Source organism: Ovis aries, chromosome 24, assembly GCF_016772045.2.
Source record: "Ovis aries strain OAR_USU_Benz2616 breed Rambouillet chromosome 24, ARS-UI_Ramb_v3.0, whole genome shotgun sequence".
Taxonomy (NCBI): domain Eukaryota; kingdom Metazoa; phylum Chordata; class Mammalia; order Artiodactyla; family Bovidae; genus Ovis; species Ovis aries.
The window spans coordinates 3690861-3713619 of NC_056077.1; the positions used below are offsets into that span (position 1 = coordinate 3690861).

The 22759-nt window shown below is 43.1% G+C and overlaps 1 protein-coding gene across 1 annotated transcript in view; it reads right to left on the reverse strand.

Annotated features, from left to right (window-relative positions):
- Positions 1-22759, reverse strand: part of CREBBP (CREB binding protein) — a 120846-nt gene that overhangs the window by 71622 nt on the left and 26465 nt on the right. The window lies entirely within an intron of this gene.

Consider the following 22759-nt stretch of genomic DNA (forward strand, 5'->3'; position numbering starts at 1 on the left):
GGGAGGTGTGGTCAAAGCACTGTGACCCAGTCACCGCAGCCAGGCACAGATGAGGGTCACCCCTGGGTTCAGGGGGCACTCGAGGAGGCAGAACAGGCTCCTTTCTGTCTTTCAAACAGTCAACATGAGGATCTCAGCTACTGACTGCAACAGACAGGCTACCAGTCCACTGGCCTGTGCCGAAAGGTTGAGCACAGAGAGAGCACACACTCGAAGCTGGTCTTACAGCATGAACACACTTTTGTGCCCCGCGACAGCACCCCAGCCTGGCTGTGCAACAGCACTCTGCGCTTACACGCCCTAGGCCAGCAAACCCCTTGCTTTGGTGTAAGGCCTCAGCCAGGCTCCAGCCCAGAGCCTCCCACCAGCGCTCTGCAACCCTGGTCCATCAGCGCCCACAGTCCCCTCTGGCTGCCAACGGCCTCCTCTGCTGACCTCAGTGTGGGAACAAATATTTTCATCCTCTATTTGTGTCAGACTATGACAACTACCAACATTATTGATAAGAACACAAGCTGTGAGCTCCCAGAGAGCACGGAGATGCTCTCCACACACTACACTAACCCGGAGACGATCTCTGCTGCTGCCCTCACTCCGGGAATCAAGTAAGGTAGTAATTGAACACCAGAGAACTCACTCAGGCGTGAGGGGGGAGGAACCGTGGTCACGCAGGCTCCTCCCCAGCAGAGTCTCCACCACAGCAGCAAGCCAGTGTTCCCACCCGTTTGGAGGGAATGGAAACGGAGAAACTCTTTCCCTGCAGGCAGAGCCACCTCATGGTGCAGCCCCTCCTCCCTGCAACTGGCCACCCGAACTCCCTGGGGACGAGAGGGCAGGCCGGGGCCCGCCGGGCAGTCGATGCGGGGAGGGGTGCTAGGGCGACCGCACTTGTACACATTTTGTGTGATATAAGTTTCTGAAAGAAAAGATCCACCATTAGGTTCTCAAAAGGGGTCCTAAGATCCCCTAAAGTAAAAAGACACCTGCCCTGGGGAAGGCAGCTCCTGGAGTCTCACGGAAGGACAAGCTCCCCCCAGACTTCACACACCCCCAGCTGTACACAGCCTTTCCCAGGAACAGACTCCTGTCCAGAGACATCAACCGCCCACAGAACCACCACCCTCACAAATGAACTCTCCCCAGTCTCCGTCTCCAAACGGCCTCCTGCAACACACACGCACAGGAAGGATCAGATCACAACCATTTAGGAGCTAACAGCTTGTGGGGACACACTGGGTGACCAGCTGAGCGCGTCAGGAATGATGGTAACAGGGAGGATGTCCAGGAGAGGGGCAGGACAGCCAGAAGCAGGCTTCTCTTCATGGCCCCACCAGCACGTCAGCCGGCAGCCGATACTGAGTCTGATGTGGTTTTGATGAGCCCATTAAACACGTTTTTTCAAAAGCTGAATTCTTCCTCACACCTTGATACACACTGAAAACCACACTACATAGCAGAAAGATCAGAGGAAGTACTGCACGCGCACGTGTGTGTGTGTGTGCGTGTGTGTGTGTGTGTGTGTGTGTGTGTGTAACTGATGCTGATTAGGAAAAAGAAAACAAAATACAGCCTTCAGTGATAACTTTAGGAAGGACAAAAGGACAGGTTACAACTGTCAGCTGGAAGGCCTCAGAGAGAATCTAGTTAAAACTTACACTTCGTGGATGAGGAAAGGGTGGCCCAGAGAGCTCAGGAACACAGCAAGCCACTGGAGAGCCTGCCAGAGGCTCGTCCACCCCGCCCCGAGGCCCCGCCCCTGGCAGAGACGGGTCGCCCCCTGCTGCCACAGAGCCACCCGGACTCACACTGCCAGCCTCGCGCTCTGGGCACTGCTGGACAGGGACTGGCTCAGTCCACGAAGACCAGGCGTCAGCAACCATGGCCCCAGGGCCAGAGTAGCTCAAAGCCTATTTTTGAAAAAGCAAACAAACGTTTTACTGGAACACAGCCACAAACAAGACTTCACTCTGAGAGGCGGTAAGACACTGTGGTTAAGTCTGTGGACGCTGGGGATATTTACCTGGTCTGAGGGTGGCCCTGCCACTTGCTGGCGTGTGACCTTGGATAATTTACTTAAGCATCTCTGTGCCCGAGTTTTATCATCTGTAAAATGGAGATAAGAGGAGGTGCTGCCTCCACTTAGAGTCGTGTTAGAATTAAGTGGGCTCACACACACGAAGCACAAGAAGAATGACTGACATGCACAGCAGGTGCTGTAGGTGTTGGCTGGTGTGTTACAACTTGGCTCCGGGGGGAACTGCTTTACACCAGATGCATAATACTAATAAAAGCAATGAACATTTTTCAGAGAATGCATGATAGTGAAGAGTGGTTCAAACACGCAGGATCAGAGGGAGAAGCCAGCTGGGACTATTGGCATTTGATGATGAGACATTTTCAGAGAAACATGAAATGAACTTGTGACAAAAACAATCTTGTGCAGTTACTAGTTGTAGATACGCTTTTAACAGACAACTGTGTTCTAACTGTCCTAGCAAATCACAAAATTTTCAGTTTTCATTCTAGATTGTTTGCCAGCAAAAAATAAGTTAGAATGTTCACTTTGAACTTAAAATAGATTTTAAGCAGAAACAATATACAGTCAAAATACCCTAGACTAATGTTCCTGGGTTGAAGTTTAAATCAAAACATAGAAGAACTGAGTAAGAAAGAACATTCCCACAAAAAAGAGACTGAAGTGGCGCCTGCTCACAAGCTGGCCACGACAAAGCGAGGAACGCTCCCTTTGATGTGGCTCCGACCTAACCTGACAGGTTTATTAACCTGAAGTTTTTCGCATCTTTCTTCACACATTGCTCTACACATAAAACCACAAATTCATATAAAGTGTGTAAAAACACAATTTGGTATGCCATGAGCAAAAATATGCCAAATAATTTAAGAGCCAGAAGTATTCATTCTTTTCCATGACCAAAGAAACAAAACAACAAAAAACAAACCAAACAACCCAGGACTAACCCAGAGTTTGGCCATATCGTTTGTAAAGCCAAATGCATTTTCTCTTGGCAACCTGACAGTGTTGGGAGAGAGCCAAGAAAAACAGTTTCCATGGAAGACATGGCTGTATTCAGTTGTCTGCTATCACCCGCTCGCTCTTGGAATCCCTCCAGTACCTCGACCTGGCAAATAAAGAGTAAGAGAATACGCAACGGGTCGCAACACCAAAATCACCTGGCCGTGCAGAGTCACCTGGAGTGAGAGAACTGGGTGGAAGACCCCGAGCATGGGAGAAATCACCTTGCTGAACTCAACTCTCATGATGCCTCCAGCTTTGAAAGTATTCAGGGAAACACACAGCCCCCCAGGTCTGAAGACTCCCCTTAGACTAATAAACTGCAACTGGAAAACGGGTGGAAAGAAGTACGTACTGACGCTCATGATACTGCCCTTGGATGGTGTGCAAGCAGAGTGTGACTTAGAAAGAACATGGAAGCTCCTAAAGGGAAGATGACAGGACAGCAGATCACAGCCAAGGCCTCAGGTGGCCTCACTTGTGTTTGCCCAATTGTTCCAGAAACTTCTAGCAATAAAAATGCCCTAATAGTGTTGGTATCCCTCAGAGGTCACTACGGGTAGACACTAGCTCTCTAGGGTGCAGTCTGCACTAACTCACAAGCAGAGCACCAGGCCAAGGTCAGGGGAGCTAATCCTGAATCTGTCTCTCATCAGCTGTGTGACTGAGACTCTTGTTCCCTCCAAGTTTCAGTTCTCCTCAGCCACAAGACACGAAGCATTTAGATGGCCACTTGGTGATCTTTAGAGTTCCCTGGGATCCTAAAACCAGTGACCCTTCTGGTTTTAAAAAACCAGTATGGAACTTCCCTGGTGGTCCAGTGGTTAAGAATTCGCCTGCCAATGGAGGGGACACAGGTTTGATCTCTGACCCAGAAAGATTCCACATGTCACAGAGCGACTAAGCCCGTGAGCCCCAACGACTGAAGCCACCCCAGTGCTCTGCAACAAGCCCTGGAGAAGCAGTGAGAAGCCCATGACCGCGACTGGAGAGGGCCCGCAGGCAGCCAGAGACCCGGTGCACCAGGACAGACAGACAAAAGCAACGCTGAATCATCTGATATCCACATCCTGGAAGGCCCAGCTATCGACGGGGACAGGAAGCTGGAGATTCTGAGTTTGCGTGGCCAAGTGCGGCCCCTGGCCTGGGAGGATCTCACTGAGGCCGTGGTCCCTGTGGGGTGGCCAGTGGCCTGTCCAGGAGACTGGATTCTGCAGGGCACTCCTGCCACAGACGCCAGGCTTTCCACAGCTTCGCATCCTCCACACCATCTCCCAGACTGTGTTACAGGAAGTACCACCAAAACAAGATGAGGGCGATGAAACTCAAAATTGGTCACTTCTCCTAATTCTTCAAGTCCTAATATTTTCTTAAGGTGGGAAAGCAGCCTCTTTGTGAATCAAAACCAAGCCCAGCCCACAGTGGTTATGGAGAAAGAGGAGGAAAGAGGAAAAGATGATAAAAGAGTAGGAGAGAAAAGGGAAAAACATGAGAACAAAGCACCATATTTTATAAAGAATGAAGGTGTATAAAGATGAATTTTAATTTACACTGCAGCTAAGCTACAGCACAACAGAAGAGAATGCCAAGCTTTCAGTAAACCTTGCCCCAACCCTCTATGGGGAGAACTCTTCTATTAGGCCAAGAAGAACCCTCCTCCGTGGATTTACAAACTACCCGAAGAATGAAGAAACACAGCAGACAGGGGAGACAACAGAGGAACCAGGAGAAAGCTCACACAGGTAACAAGGGAATTCAGGGGAAGGAGAGGTAACTTAGATGGGACCGAATATGCAAAGAAAACTGCGGGGGACCAGACCCCATGATTACTTCCAGTAGAATGTGAAAGAGAAAGAAAGCTGACATTTCACAGAATTCTGCTCTTCCTCTCCACCAAGGCAGGAAAACTGAACCAGCTCTGGAAACAGGCAGGCTCTGAGCTTCCCGGCGGGGCAGGGGGAGAGTCCCAGGAGGCAGGGGAGGACATGAGCCCAGTGTTCTCTGGGGCCTCCTCGGCTGCAAGAGGAGGAACGAAGGGGATGAAGTCAAGTCCTGCCCAGCTTATTAAACACCATAAATCTCAAGCCATAAAACACACTCAAAGACATGTCATCGTTTCAAACACATGTGGCTCTACTTCTAACCGAAGTCCGAGCTGTGTCAATTCCTGATGAAAGCACACTGGGTACAACGGTGTGCTCTTGGTCACGCACTGGCACACACAGCTCCGAGGACACACAGAGGCACCGCAATGCTCCACATTCTGCACCTCACTCCTAGAGAAACTTGTGTGAGAGCTCTCGCAAAGGCAAAGTGCAAAATCCGTGTGAAGCAGTGGCGGTGGCATTTAAGGTAAAAAAGTTCTTTTACTATAAAACTCACCCTTTACTGACAAGGGGAAAATGGCCCTTGTACATTAGGTTCAAAAAAAAAAAAAGGATAAAAACATATAATCCCCATAACACATGCACACAGATACATGCAGAGCATGAAAGAGAACACCAAAATATTTAATAAAGAGTTTAGAGGTGGTTTTTATTTTTTAAACATTTTCTCTATTATTGAAATTCTCTCCACAAAGCATTATTTTATCTAAGGAGGAAAAGTTGTGTTTAAGTCATTCTCTATGCAAACATTCTGGCTGCTCACAATAATATGACCCACTGATGGGCTGCACAGCTGTATTTAAAATATTAATTTTAACCTGTCACCAGACACTGAATAAAACTAGGTAGATCAAACTGATTATGACTGCCAGAGATTACTCCTGGGTAGGAATTTAAATTAAATCCACCACAGTTGTAACATGGCTGTAGGTTGTCACACTTTGCTCTAATGTATTATACATGTGACCATAAAAAAGCCTGAATGAGGCTCAGCCACTCAGACATCTACACTGCCATTGGCAAGAAAGGCTGGGAGGAGGGAAAAGAGAAGCAAATGCAGCTGACAGCCAACCAGGATGCAACACACTGTGCGCTGCTCCAGTTGCTAATGTTTATCAACTTGGAAACTGCGTGAGTGACTCTTGATTCAACAAAGGCACAAAGAACTCCTGTTCTCTGCACTCTGGTCCAGGCAGCAAGGAACACCATTTCCTCTGACTCCACCTGGCACCTGAGCTCTGGAGAGCAGCAGGCAAGAGAATGGATCACGAGGGACTCAGCAGAACGTGTCCGGCTCCCAGATTTCGACAGTGAGATGCACTGACAGCGGAGAGTACCGGTTTAGGGAGCAGACCTTCCGAGCAAGGAGCTGGTCCAGCATCTATCACACCTGCCCACTCTCACTGATGCCCATCTGCCTCTGAGCTCAAAGCTCCTGGAATGATGCTCTGACCTTCGGCACAGCGGAAGTGAAAGGTGGTGGTGATATACATGCTAATCACTTATGAGAATGACATCTATCAGCACCTTCTACAAGGGGACAGTGCAGGCTGGTGGCGGTGCAGAGCATGTGGGGCCACGTCCTCTCGAGCCCAAGACAAGAGACACAAGCTACAAGGAAACACGTGTGCGTGCCAGCAGGTGGCATCCACTCCAACTGCTAAATGGAGTCTGGGGAGGGAGGGGGCGGGCAGACAAACAGCTCAGGTGGGCCAACTTAGATGGGCCCCGAGAAGCGGGCTGAACAGTAACCACTAATGTTCATCAGTGGTGGCTGCAGTTCAGGATCAGCACCACGAACGAGAACACGGTAAGACATCCCCCGGTATCCACCACAGAGGAGTTACTCTCGCAGTTTCAAAGTCTCTCCACTCAAACACCCACAACGATCGGACTAGATGATCAGCCATCTGGCTGGGAGCTGACTGACAAATCTAGGTATTAATTAAAAGGAACATCAAGACTGGGAAGAACAGAAGTAAGCTGGTTATTAATGCTGATAATTACTTATAAGAGGTAAGCTCTGTCTCTCAAGAGCAGATAGACTGGAACGGAAACTGCTGTGACGTCTCCAGTCAGATCCAGACAGACTGACCTGAGAGTCACGGCCACGCAGCTTCCAGCCACTCCCACCCCAAACCTTTCCTTCAATGAACCCACGTGCAGCAGTAGCTTGCCGAGGTGCAGCCACACCCTGACAACTGCCAAGCTGGCCAGCACCTCCCATTCTATAGTCAATCTTCAAGCAAAATGTGCCAAGTTCTCTGGGGAGAAAACAAGACTCCAAACCTCCCCCGGTCTGGCCCTTATCACCACACCCAGCGCTTCCCCGTGGCCCTATCGGCATGGCCGCCCACCACTGAGACCATGGTCCCTGTACACCGGGCACACAGGGCTGCCCAGACTTCCTGTTTCCGACTCAAATGGAATAGTGCAGAGGAAAATGCGCTGAAAACCACAAAGCACTGTGCAATTTTGAGGTGGCTTTAATATCTCTTTCCAAAAATAGAGCACAGAAAATCTCTGACCTCAGACAGGATTCTCTAAAGTGAATAGATTTTCTGCAATACTGAAAACAGGCGGGCTTGCACCATAACTGTTAACGATTTAAAGTCAGTGATTCCAATATCATGTCTGAAGTTGGCATTTCTCAGTATCATCTATCTCTTACTCTAGGACTTTAGATGGCTTGTCTCCCAGTTCATTCTTCAAAAACTTGGCAGAAAAACATGAATGAAATGGCTTGTTACTGAGGGTATGAAGTTTCCACCAAGTAAATAACAAAACAACCACTGCAATACGCCATTCACCAAAAGCTACAAACCCAAGCGCCACATTCCTCCACTAAAATGTATAATACTGGGCACAGGTGTACTAACTCAGAACTATGACTTTGGAGTTATAATCCACTGATAACTACCCACACCTCCTGAACAGAAAATGTCATCAACAATCAACCGATAGCTCTGACCTGGTGTGTTCGGAGCACTCTGGACACTCGTTCTTTAAAACAGTCAAGAAGGGTGCTCATTCATCAGCACAAAACCAAAGGGAGGAAAAGGAATGTTTGCACGCACAGAGTTCATTTTACCAAGTGTCATAAACATGAGCAAAGAAAAATAAAAAATGCTTGGGGGAAAACTCCATTTGTGAGTAATCTTCATTTTAAAAATTACTAAAACAAATATTTCTTGTATCTCAGATTCAACTCTACCCACTGCTTCAAGTTCCTGTAAAAGGCAAAGTTTTCAAAGTGTTACACCTGCACAAAGTTCAAAAACCTGCACAAACAATACAGAAAAACTATAATACAAAAAATTTAAGGAAGAATTGTAAAAGTCGCATGGACAGATGTTTAAAATAAATGAATGAAATCTATATTATCAATTTTAATAATATCAGGTTTTTGAAAAACGAGATGAATATGTATACTATGCCATGTATAACATATATAAGACATGTAGATTTTTAATGTTAGATTTTATTTTATTTATTAAAAAAAAAAACCTATGAGGAAGAGACAAACCTCCCATGCAGGAGCATTCCAAATAAGTTACACAGACAGATGCGCCCCACCCCCCATAAAAGAGGTAGAGGCCAGCCCCACTCCGTAAGTGTGGGCTGGGCACGGTGATTTCTTTCCAAGAGGACTGGCTACACGCGAGGGGGGATGGCCCAGCACAACGGAGCCACGACCCAGCCCAGGCGAGCCACACAGCCCTGTGGTCAGCCATGGCGACAGTATGCACCTTTGCCATGAAGCGATGAGAATGGCACTTTATGATCTTCCTTCCCCAACACCGTGAGTCTAAAACCCCAACTATATCACAACGGGAAATTCTAAACACACCGGACCAGTCCTCCTCAAAACTGTCAAAATCATCAAAAACAAGGAAGGACGGAGAAAATGTCCTAGCCAAGAGGAGCCTAAGGAGACGTAACTAATGTGGTGTCGGATCCTTAAGAAAGAAGGACATTGGGGAAAATTAAGGAAATCTGTATGGATTTTGTTATCAATATTGGCTCATTAGTTGTAACAAATACACAAATGTTATAACAGGAGAAAATGAAATGAGGGGAGGAAGAGGTATATGAATCCGTAAAACCATCTTCCAGTTCTTCTACAAGTCTAAAACTGTTTTTAAAAAATGTCTACTTTAAAAATGAAAAGGGAAAAAAAAAAAAAAAAGAAAAGGGAATTGTCTGGTGGTTCACTGCCATGGGCGCAGGTCTGGTCCCTGGTTGGGGAACTAAGATCCTGCAAGCCTCGTGGTATAGCCAACATAAAAATAAATTTTTTAGAAAGTGAAATAAAAAAAAAGACTGTGAAGAAAAAATCTGATAAATATAAACATGCTAAGTCTAACAGAAACATATTGATTCTATCATTCTTTGGCGTGTTCTGAAAATTTAAAAACCCAGAAAATAAAAAAAAATAAACCTTTCTTTGCCATAGTAGCAGTATTATTTAAAACATTTTTTTTAAAGGCAAGATGACTTCAAAATATCACATTAAAAGTGATTATAACCATGCTGGCCTCCCACATGGGAGGTAAAAAATTTTCACTAGCAAGAAAAATCAACTTTGTTATGGGTCTTGCCAATCTTGCTTGGCTGAATTACTATTTCAGATTAAGAGCTACAGCCCAATCAGACCACAGGGAAGGCTCACAGTACAGTATACATGGGTGTGTTTCTCAAAGGATGTAAATAGCAAATCCTTTTGTACAACAAAAAGTACTCCTGGGAAATCAGACTCACTCTCCAAGTTATCTATTCCATAAATCTGATAGACGGGGGTCAAAGCTGATTCATATACAGAAAATTGGGTATTATGCACTTTCTCACCTTATTCTGAATCCTAGTATATCACAGAAAAAATGGTGAAGAAAAAAACGCAGACTTTGGAGTCAGACATGGATGGGCTGGAAGTCAAAGTCTGCCACTTTCTAACGTGTGTCGTCTTGAATAATTTCCTGGGAGACAGAAAAGTGGCTCAGAATATTTTATTCCATGTGCAAAACGGATATGGCATGTACCTCACAGGATTATTAAACATGAGAAGAATCAAGATTATGCTGCAAAGACACCTAGAACAGAGTCCAGTATAACCGGTGCCCCAGAAATGTCATTCCTTGCCTGCTCTTCTCTGACTATAGTTCAAAAAAGAGTAAACACAGTAACTGTTATCCTTGTTCATAAAAGGATCATACTGTAATTTTATGTTATAGTCATTATATACTTCTGAAAATGCCAGAATTATTACACAGTAATCAACATAAAAACCCTAAATGTTTTAACTTGGTGACAGATGGACAGCAAATTACTGTCTACAGTAAATGCAACTCTTTCCAAAATATTGCAGAAACATTTTGGAGAAGTCGATCCTTGAAGTCATGCTTTGGACCCATTTACACAAAGAATGTTAAGTTTAGTACTTCCTAACTTTATGCACTAAACAAGGAAAGAAATGAAAGATAACTTCTGAAATGTGCTGTATTTGGTCACCAATGGGCACCCATTACACACCCTATTTGTGCTTATACCATCAAGACGGAGAGATCTCCCAGTGCCTAGATGGCACAGCCACACCACCCGACCCTCCCAAAGCTGGTAAGAAAAGCAGACTCACAGTACCCCACTCCCAAGACCTCCCAAAGCAGAATGTGCACCTTAATAAGATCCCCAGGTGATCTGCAAATCCTTATAAAGTTTAAGAAGCCCTGCCCAAAGATACGTAAGTCTGAGATATGTTAACGGCTGGGCTTTAGAATCAAATCATTCCTAAATTATTTGCACTGAAGGAAAAGCACCCAAGAGGAATACGAAGGGCAGAGTCAAATGTCTCCCAGAACAAACCCAACACTCTCTAAAGAAAGACAACAAAACTCTTACTCAACAACAGATCCACCATGTCTGCTACATAATCAGAAATAACTAAACATGCAAAGAGGCAGGAAAATATGGCCCATCACCGGGATTATATATTTTTAAAAAACGAACAAAAAGACTGCAGACACAGAGATAACAAAGATGTTGGAATTAGCCTTCAAAAGGAGAGCAGGAAAGGAACAAAGAGAGAGGGAAAAAGAACTAAATGCAGAAGGGACAAGGAGAAAACTAACGGCAAGATGCCAACCTAAGCCTAACTACATCAACATCCCATGTCAATAAACCAAGCCTCCCACTTAAAGACAAAGACTGTCAGAATAAATCAAAAACAAGTTCTGACTACATGTTCTTTACACAAGACACACTTCAAAGACATGGACAAAAGGGTAAAGAAGACATCCTTTGCAGATGTTAGTAAGAACGAGAGTAGCTGTGTTAATGAGACAAAACAGAAATAAAGAGAAACACTGAGAATGATACAAAACTCAAATCAGGAAGACATAATGATCCAAAATGTATATTAACTTAAATCAGTAAAGATGTAGCTGATTTGAACACAATCAACTTACTCTAACTGGCATTTACAAATGCTACACCCTACAACCGCATATTCTTTTCAAGCATATGCAGAACATTCATCAAGACAGCCCATATGCTGGGCCACAGAACAAGCCTCAGGAGATTTCAAAGGACAAAAATTATATACAGCACCTTCTCTGACCATAATGGAATAAGAAATCAGTAACAAAATAGTATCTGCAAAAATCTCAAATATTTGAAAATTAAGCAACACACTTCTACACAAAAAATATGAGTTGAAGAAATCACAAGTAAAATATTAACATATTTAAAGTAAATGATAAAACTCTATCAAAATTGATCACATGCAGTGTAAAGCAAATTTAGAATGAAATTTATCGCTCAAATGTTAATATTGAAAGGTCTAAAATCAAGGATCTAAGCACCCACCCCAAGAAGTTATAAAGAGCACAAAAAGTCCAAAGCAGAAGAAAGAAAATAAAGAGAATCAATGACATAGAAAAGAATATTGACAAGTCAAAAGTTGGGTGTCTGAGAATATCAATCAAGTTGACAAATTCCTCTCCAGACTCATCAGGGGAAAATGAGAGAAACATAAAACTACAAATATCAGACTGAAAGAGGAGACCCTGGACATTATTACAGATTCTACAGCCATTAAAAGGAAATTAGGGGAATATTGTAAATACTTCGGAGAAGGCAACGACACCCCACTCCAGTACTCTTGCCTGGAAAATCCCATGGATGGAGGAGCCTGGTAGGCTGCAGTCTATGGGGTCATGACTGAGCGACTTCCCTTTCACTTTTCACTTTCATGCATGGAGAAGGAAATGGCAACCCACTCCAGTGTTCTTGCCTAGAGAATCCCAGGGACAGGGGAGCCTGGTGGGCTGCCGTCTATGGGATCATACAGAGTCGGACACGACTGAAGTGACTTAGCAGCATGAATACTTCACTGCTAAATAAATTTAAGACCTGAGATGAAATGGATAAATTCCTTGAAAAAAAAAATTAACACAAGAAGAAATGAAAAATTAGAATAATCTATACCTGTTAAATTAATCAAATCATAATTTGAAATCTTCTCACAAGGAAAACTCCAGACCCAGATGGTCTCACTGGTGAATTTTATTAAATATTTAAAGAAACAATACTAACCTCTCATAGAAAAGTAAGGAAAAGAGAACAAAAGAGCATCGCCTTGATACCAAAGCAAATCAGGAGATACTCTAAGAAAATTACAGACCCATATCCCTCATGAACATAGAAGCATAAATCCTAAGACAATATTTTAATAAATAAGATCCAGCAGTACATAAAATGGGTAACATATCACAATCGAGGGAGGTTATCCCAGGAATGTAAGGTTGGTTCAACATTCAGAAAGATGCACTTTACCACATTAACAGAATAAAGAAAAGCCCCCTGATCCTCTCAACAGATGCAGGAAAATATTTGATGAAATTCAACAATCATCTACGATAAAAAGGCTCAGCAACACCTTGACTAAGGGGATCTTTAAAAGCTTACCACTAACACCATACTTAATGGAAGACTGTTTTCCTCCAGAGATCAAGAATAAGACAGGGGGTGCATGCTCTCAACACTTTCATTAAACACTGTACTGAAGGTCTCAGGCAGAGCAGTGAAGCCAAAAAGATAAAAAGCACACCAATTAGAAAGGAAGAAGTAAAATTCTTTATTTTACAAAGACAACGTGACCTAGAAAATTCTAAGGCATCTACCACATAAGTAGAGCTAACAAGTAAGTCAAGAAAAGTTACAGGATATAATGTTAATAAAGAAAAATCAATTCTATTTCTCTATATTAGCAACAAACAAGTGAAACAATCTAGACAAAATCTAGACATCAAACAAATGAAAATGAGAAATGAAACAATTTGTTTTTAATACTTACTATAAAGCTAAAGAAATAAACAGACCAGGGCTTCCTTGCTGGCTCAGTGGTAAAGAACCCACCTGCCAATGCAGGAATAAGGATTTGATCCCTGACCCAGGAAGATCCCACATGCTATGGAGCAACTAAGCCCAAGCGCCGTAACTACTGAGCCCACGTGCTGCAACTACTGAGGCCCACAAGCGCAAGAGCCCGTGCTCCGCAACAGCAGAGGCGGCTGCAGTGAGAGGCCCCCACACTGCAGCTAGAGAGCAGCCCCTCTGTGTCGCAACTAGAGAAAGCATGCGGCCACAAAGACCCAGCGCAGCCATAAGGAGACCAGGAGAGGGGCGGCAGACAGACGTTCTATCAAAGTCGTTAGTAAATAGTGTAGTCTTGGCAGGTAACCAACGGGTTCCATCCCTCATTCTTTTCTTTAGTTGTTTGTTTTTTAATCAAGGCTTTAGAAATAAAAAAACCATTCTTAGGTTATGGGCCAAATTTGGCCCATGGGCTACAAATTTGCTGACTCCTGGACTAGAGTCCAGAAACAGACCCCTCTTTATCCAGTCAATTCCATCTCTAGTTATTTAGCCAAGAGAAATGAAAACTTATATGTCCACACAAAGACTTATACAAAAGCGTTCACAGAAGCTTTATTCGTAACAGCTTCAAACTGGAAACCACCACAATGTCCATGAATAGGAAACTAGATAAGCAGTCATGGTATATTCACACAGTGGAACACTAACAGTAAAAAGAACCATTGAATTCAGGCAACAACATGGATGAATCTCAAAAACACTCTGAGCAAAAGCGAAGCCTCACCAAAAACAAACACCACACTACCAAATTCCATTTACATAAAGTCTGAGAACAGGTAAAACTCATCCATGGTGAAAGAAATGGGTGGCAAGAACAGGAAAAGGGAGGAATACCAAGGGACTTTTTGGCTAATGATTCGCCCTGAATTGGGATAGGGGTATGGATAACATCAGCGTGAGTCTTGACAAATCAAACTGTTAACACTTCAGATCTTGTGCATTTCACTCTACGCAAATTATACTTTTAAAAATAATAAAAGTAAACAGTAAGTATTTTTAAAATTAATACATGTAGGTCTCTAACCCCAGATCCTAATTGTTGACCTCTAGTTAGAAAGTAGTAAGGTTGATTGGTTTTTCTCACCAGTATGCTCTTCCAAGTAGTCACCCTAGAGACCTAGCAAATCAAAGAACTCAATGTTGCTATTTTGTAAAACATTCAGTTTGTGCTACAGAAAATAATGCTATAAAGTCAACTGAAAAAAAGAAAGGTAACTCCAACTTCGATTTTAAAAAGAGGTAAGTAATTATGGTTAAAAGACTGCTAGGGAAAACATCAAAAAGTTAATACCAATTATGAAGTAGGTGATAGGATTACTGGCAGTGTTTTCTTCTCTAGACCTACAATTTTTGTTCAATCAACTATTTTTTTTAAATTAAAAAATAATTCTCTGAAAACAGCAGAAAAGCAGTCACATCACTTCAAATGTTAATTATCTCAAATCCTTTAGGTAAGAAAGCATCTGGCCAGCTAACTAACCCAGTCTTCTCTGTAAGTTTTCAGTAAACCCAGGCACCAAGAACTATACATACCCCATCTCATTTAATCAGCGTAACAATTCTTAGATATTACTATCCTCTTTTAATCTACACAATTCTCAAAGGCAGATATTACTATTATGCTCATTTAAAAGACAAACAATTAAGACCCAGAGTGATTACATGATTTTCCCACGGCTAATAATTAGTGACGCAGCAAGTCCAGATTCCAACCTCTGCTCGCAAGCACTCAGCTGCACTCCATGTGGGGAGGCAGGCTGGACCACCACTGAAGATGAAGGTGAGACAACAGCGAGGACAGAAGCAGCAGCAGGCCAAGACTCTCTGCAAAGCCATGACCAACATATATACCATCTCATTTAAAAGTTTTTATAAATAAATTCATGCACACGTATCATGGGAAGTTCAGCACATCCTGACTCACATATTCTCCGGTGAAAGTCATGATAAGATGACTGAACCAGTAGAAGACTGCTGAAGATTTTTACCAAAACCTGTGCCTACAATAGCTCTATAATCATACCACAGCTCACTGGAGTATTTCTAAGCTTTCAGTCCTTTTGTTCTATAAACTCACCATTTACTTCCACTGTGATCTTTTTAAAAAAGGCAAAATTAGGATTTACTTAACAAAAAAATGTCCTTATTTGCTACCAAGGATCAGATGCTGCTGCTGCTGCTGCTGCTGCTGCTGCTGCTGCTGCTGCTAAGACGCTTCAGTCGTGTCTGACTCTGCGCGACCCCATGGACAGCAGCCCACCAGGCTCCCCCATCCCTGGGATTCTCCAGGCAAGAACACTGGAGTGGGTTGCCATTTCCTTCTCCAATGCGTGAAAGTGAAGTTGCTCAGTCGTGTCCGACTCTTAGCAACCCCATGGACTGCAGCCTACCAGGCTCCTGCGTCCATGGGATTTTCCAGGCAAGAGTACTGGAGTGGGGTGCCATTGCCTTCTCCGAGGATCAGATGAGATGATAGTAAAAAGAAATAATATGAAAAAGAAAAGCATCAGACAAATGTACAGGATTATTTCTCTTGCTACTAAATGTGAGAAATTTTCAGTCATCATTCCAAATAGAGAAGGTGGGTCACTCATTCCCGATGACCAATTTGGCCCCACTCCTCCCTTAGTGACAACATGCTGCTAATCCATCCCTTCAGCAGTTCTCGGAGTGCAGTCCCCTACCAGCACCAACTACGGTCACCTGGGAGCTGGCCCCACCCCAAACCTACTGAAGAAGGAACTCTGGGGAGCCCCAGCATGCTGGGTTAGCAAGCCCGAAGTGACTGTGCTGGACGCCAAGTGTGAGACCACCGCTTTATCCTATCTAACCAAAATGCTGGCTGACTGACCAGGGGGTCTAGATCTAAATCAAAACCTTCACCTATAGCACAGCTCTAAGGAAAGCCAGGCCCCTGTTTTCTGACTACTTTCTAAAATAAGACTAATATTCCAAGAACTTTATCAAAAACAAGTCCTAATCCAACCCTTTGTGAAGAGGGCTTACCATACAAACTATCTTGGTCCCTTATTTCTTCTACATTACTTATAAGAAAGGACTGAACAGATTTCTGAGGCTGCAAAAGCACTTAACAGCCTTGGAACTGGACAGACTCTGGACCCCTTGCCCAGATACTCCACAAGACCTACCTCTTCCTACCAGTGTTTGCTTCCTCAGCCACCTCTCTACACAGCAACAACACCTCCAGGCAAGAGAACTTGCGTATAGCTTCCAATCCCCACTTTAAATATATTTTTTGCTCTCCTCCTAAAAGACAAGTTTTGATTCTCTGCAGAAAAGTAGAGCACACTACCAAAAAGGTAACGCACGAGGTTGCCTACTGTTGAAACGGAGGCACACAGAGAGGAGGGAGCAGAGGGGCGCTGAGTAACTCCCCACGATCACCCAGCACAGCCAGGATAGGATCCCACGAAGCCTGGATGATAGTGATAGTCAAAGTCACTCGGCCGTGTCCGACTCTTTGTGACCCTAATGGACTGACTATACAGTCCATGGAATTCTCCAGGCCAGAATACTGGAATGGGTAGCCTTTCCCTTCTCCAGGGGAAGGCTGGAGATCAAACCCAGGGATCGAACCCAGGTCTCCTGCATTGCAGGTAGATTCTTTACCAGCTGAGCCACAAGGGAAGCCCTTTATGATGTTTGTGATTATTTCCACTTTCTCATTCCTAATTTTGTGTGACTCTTAAAGAAAACATTTAAAACAGAAAATACAAGCCATTTCAACAACATGCCAATAATGTTAACAAAGAATGATGTGATTTAAATAGTTTCTCCTCTTCATTCTGTGTGCCTCTATTTCTAATCTGTAAAATGGGAATAGTACCCACTTTTTATTTTTAATGAAGGGTAGAAGTTAAATGCTTTGAGTTTTTCCTCAGAATAAAAACAAACTTAAATTTTTTTAAAACAAAAAGATATTGACTTGAGACCAAGAGTCTAATGGAGTATTGTCAAAGATCTTAAGCCACCCTCTAAGGAAAAAACTTCAGGCCCATATAGCTTTTGTACAGATGAAGCTTCTCAGTTCTTCAAGGAACCGATCATTTAAATTCCAAACTGTTTCAGAGAACAGATATGAACAGCTTCCAAACTCTGAGCAATTTAACATAACTCTGATACGAAAACCTGACAAAACACACAAAAAACAATCAGGGATCAATCTCACTATTGATTAGTGAGAAGCAAAAATTCTAAATGAATGCTAGCCAATAAAATCCAGCAAAATATTAACTTAATTTCACAATTACAGAGGTGGTTCAACTGGACAGTAAGAAATCTGAGATAATTTGCCACATAAATAAAACAAAGGAGAAAAAAATCACATCTAATAATTATAGATGTCAAGAGGGACTCTGATAAAATCCAACATCCAACAAATGAGGAATAGATTATGTCCCAATTTAAAAAGGCTGAAAACCAAAGCTCACGCTACACTTCATAATAAAACACCAAATACATCTCTATTTAAATCAGAGACAAGACAGGGATGCCCAAGAGCATAAACACTGGTAGAAATACTGCCAAGGAGAAGACAAAAGTACCAATAATGCCAAAGATAACTGTCTACCAGGAAAAACCTAAGAGAATCACCTGAAAAAGTATTAGAACAAGAGAATTTCATCAAGTGGCCAGATGACTGAAGTGACATATATATGTTAACATCTTTTCTATATCAAAACAACAGTCAATTAGGTAATGAAATAGAACTCATGTCCAAAAGCAAGGATAAACCCATGAATACATCCAGAAACTAACTTAGGAAAAAAAAAAAAAAGGTGTATTACTTATATAAAGAAAACTATCGTATGCTTCTGAGCAACATAGGACTCATGAAAAGACATGAAAGACAAAGCTTGCATGAACAGGGTAAGACAACTCAGAAAAAAGACAGATTAGTAATACTAAATAAATGCACTGGGCTAACTAATTTGGAAAAATGTATACAAAGTTAGATTTCTATTAATATAGAAACTCAAGCCAAAATGAATTCTGGGTTAAAGATCCAAGGTATAAGGGGAAAAATATGTAATACTCCATTTTGGAATAGAAACAAATTTCCAAACATGACATAAAACCCAAAAGACATAAAGGAAAACACAGATAAATTTGTTTCTATAAAAACTGAAAACATCCATTTGGTAAAAACTCAGAACTATGTGGCCATTCTGGCAAGTAAAAAAGGGGGAAACACGTTCCCTCGTTAAAAGACTTTCAGTTCAGTTCAGTCGCTCAGTCGTGTCCGACTCTTTGTGACCCCATGAATCACAGCACCCCAGGCCTCCCTGTCCATCACCATCTCCCTGAGTTCACTCAGACTCACGTCCATCGAGTCCGTGATGCCATCCAGCCATCTCATCCTGGGTCGTCCCCTTCTCCTCCTGCCCCCAATCCCTCCCAGCATCACAGTCTTTTCCAATGAGTCAACTCTTCGCATGAGGTGGCCAAAGTACTGGAGTTTCAGCTTTAGCATCAGTCCTTCCAAAGAACACCCAGGACTGATCTCCTTTATAATGGACTGGTTGGATCTCCTTACAGTCCAAGGGACTCTCAAGAGTCTTCTCCAACACCACAGTTCAAAAGCATCAATTCTTCTGCACTCAGCTTTCTTCACAGTCCAACTCTCACATCCATACATGACTACTGGAAAAACCATAGCCTTAGACTAGATGGACCTTAGTCGGCAAAGTAATGTCTCTGCTTTTGAATATGCTATCTAGGTTGGTCATAACTTTTCTTCCAAGGAGTAAGCGTCTTTTAATTTCATGGCTGCAGTCACCATCTGCAGTGATTTCGGAGCCCCCCAAAATAAAGTCTGACACTGTTTCTACTGTTTCTCCATCTATTTGCCATGAAGTGATGGAACCAGATGCCATGATCTCGTTTTCTGAACATTGAGCTTTAAGCCAAGTTTTTCACTCTCCTCTTTTATCAAGAGGCTTTTTAGCTCCTCTTCACTTTCTGCCATAAGGGTGGTGTCATCTGCATATCTGAGGTTATTGATATTTCTCCCAGCAATCTTGATTCTAGCTTGTATTTCTTACAGTCCAGCGTTTCTCACGATGTACTCTGCACAGGAGTTAAATAAGCAGGGTGACAATATACAGCCTTGACGTACTCCTTTTCCTATTTGGAACCAGTCTGTTGTTCCATGTCCAGTTCTAACTGTTGCTTCCTGACCTGCATACAGATTTCTCAAGAGGAAGGTTTAAAGACTTTAGCTTTAAAAAAAGAATTATACTTTGAGGAAAAAAAAAATGAGTCACGTCATATTTTTAGGGCTTCTCTGATAGCTCAGTTGGTAAACAATCTACCTGCAACGCAGGAGACCCCGGTTCAATTCCTGGGTCGGGAAGATCCACTGGAGAATGGATACCCTACCCACTCCAGTATTCTTGGGCTTCCCTGGTGGTTCAGCTGGTAAAGAATCTGCCTGCAATGTAGGAGACCTGGGTTCGATCCCTGGGTTGGGAAGATCCTTTGGAGAGGAGGGAAAGGCTACCCACTCCAGTATTCTGTCCTAGAGAATTCCACGAACTGTATAAGCCATGGGGTCACAAAGAGTTGAACACAACTGAGCGACTTTCACACACACTATGCTTGATTTTGCTCTGTCATCTCACTTTATATGCTTTTTGCTTCTAATTTTTTGTCTTTAGACTTTAGCTTTTAATATGCAAAAATATTAAGAGTACAAACCAACAAGAAAAAATGGGAAATAAGACAACAGAAAAACTGACAGAGAATATGAGCAACAGCAAAATAGAAAGGCCCATGAATTTATGACAAGACATTGTGCCTAAGGGAACGGCAAATCAGTTAAAAAAAAAAAAAAGGTTATCAGTGCTGGTGAGAATTTGAGGCACAGGGACTCATCTGCTGTTGGTTAGGGGGTAATCTGCATGTGTCTGGAGAGGATCTGTGCTTAAATATCTATGCTTATTAAAAATGTCAATATCCTTTAATCCGGAAATTTCACCCCCCAAATCTCTCCAGCAGATACATCCAGCTATACAAAGATATATACACAAATCAAAACTCAAACGTATAGCATCAAAACATACAGCTATTGGGGCATACAGCCAAATCAGGGCCCCTGCCATACCGCATGAGAAGAACTGAAAGCTCCATCTAACATGCAGCAACTTCCTACCTGCACTGCTGAGGGGCAGAAAGGACGCGCGCACACACATGTACGCGATGGGGGCGCAGGGGAGGGGAGAGGTTATACTATACTCTATTTAGAAGTGATACACACACACACACCCTCTCTTGCCTGTATATATACAAACCATCTCTGGCAGGACAGATAAGAAATAGTAGCTGCCTTTGGTGAGAGAATTTGGGAGAACCAAAGGTCAAAAATTAAGGGAGACTAACTTTTCAGTTCTTATCCTTAACGCTGATTTTTAAAAAAATTTGACTTAGTTGTTTAAACCATATGCATGATTACTTTCTAAAAACAAAACTGTTAACAAAGTGTTTGACCCAGTAACTTCACTTTTCAGAATGTCCCTCACGGTGCATGTGGGTATGCCCACATGAGGACAGTCGCTGCAGTGCTGCCTGGACTAATGGGATGTTAGGAAGAATCCAAATGCTCATCAGGGCACACAAACTATGGTGCATCATAAAATACACCACCTTGCTATCAGTCGGAAAACAAGAAAAATCTGTGCCCACTGGCATGGAAAAGCATTTCATGGTCTATTGTTACCTAAAACAGCAAGGTGCTCATCTCATGTGGTCTGGCTCCATTTCGTATATTAAAAAAGGACCTGTGTTAATATATCTGTACAGAAGCAGTTACCTGTAAGCAGAAGAGGGGCTGCTCTTTTTACTATTTACATTATTTTATAGGAAATCTGCATATCCTTCACCCCAATAATTTTTTTAAACAAAATTACCTTTTAAAAAGTTTCTTTTTCCCTCTGTGCATCTAGAATCTCATCCAGCTTAAAATGAACGCGTCTCTTGCTCTTGCCCACCGCTGCTAGTTCTTCTGTCCCAGCCAAAGGCCACGACAACTTTCAACCACCTCCCACCCCTTCTTCGCCATCGGCCTCTTTGCGATGGGAGATGGCTGTGCCACAACAGTCCTGTGGCTTACCATCCTCACACTGAACACTCGCTGCTGTATAGAGACAGATCACGCTGTACAAAGGAATGACAACGCTGGGCAGATGGAGAACATGGAGCAAGGGAGACATGATCGGCAATGCCCAGACTGCAGGAAACTCCCAGAACAAACAACAAGCACAACAGCCAGATGTGTCAACAAATAAACTGTAAGAATTCTAGAGATTAACAGCTTCTTAAGAGCCACAGCAACTGAGTAAAAGATAGGTTATTCAATTCGGGGGGAGGGGACTCTGTAATAACAAATCACAACACATGCAACCACCGGAAAACTGAGTATCTAGTGGACACTGATGACCAAGGAAATCACTTACGTACATGTGACAGTGTACTCTGCCCAGGTATGCCAAGTCCAACTTTTAGGAATACATGAGCACACACACACACACAATCAATGGCTCTCCAAATGCGGTCAAGGGACTCAGGTCCTTTCAGGGGTCAAAACTATTGTCATAAAACACTAAGACAATTATTTGCCTTTTTTGCTCTCATCCTCTTACAAGAGGCTCTGTGACATTTGACATTACTACAGTGGTTAATGAACATTTGTCTTTTAAAATTCTCTTTTAGTATCTAATGTGGCAAATGTGGACAGATAATCCACATTTTAAAGAAAACTCCTCAATAAGTTCTAAGATTTCTCAGGAGCCCTGTTTATTTTTGTGTGTGACTTAAATTCTCCAAAATACCTTTTGGTAACTGGGCATGTGGAGCAGAATGACCAGTGAATCAGGAAGGAACAAACATCAAACCTACCCATGAAGCCTAAACCAAAAGAAATCTCTTCTCAATTCAACTCTAAAACGTGCATGCACACACAGACCCCTCTTCAAACATCAGGGACAACAAAAATTTGAGTTCACATTTTCCCTTAATAACACTTCAAAAGAGATAAATGAAATCTGAATGTTTAGAATTACTTCACTTTTACTTCTTCAGTTAAAAAAAATCCTCTTCTTAGCCAAGCCAGTCACACGGTTCACCTAGTGCCGGCATCAACCTCAGGGGGAAACTGCTCGGCCTGGCCTCTCCCTCTCCCTTATCTGGGACTCATCCAATTCAAACAGTTCTGCTGTTCTGGAACCTGCTGCACCAAACACCGCCTAACACAGGGGCACTGGGGAGAGCACCTGGCCTCCTTAGCGCATCCCGGGGTCGGCATCGGGTGGGTCAGCCGTGCTCTGTCCCTTCAAAGTGAAAGTATCAGTCGCTCAGTCATGTCAGACTCTTTGCGACCCCATGGACT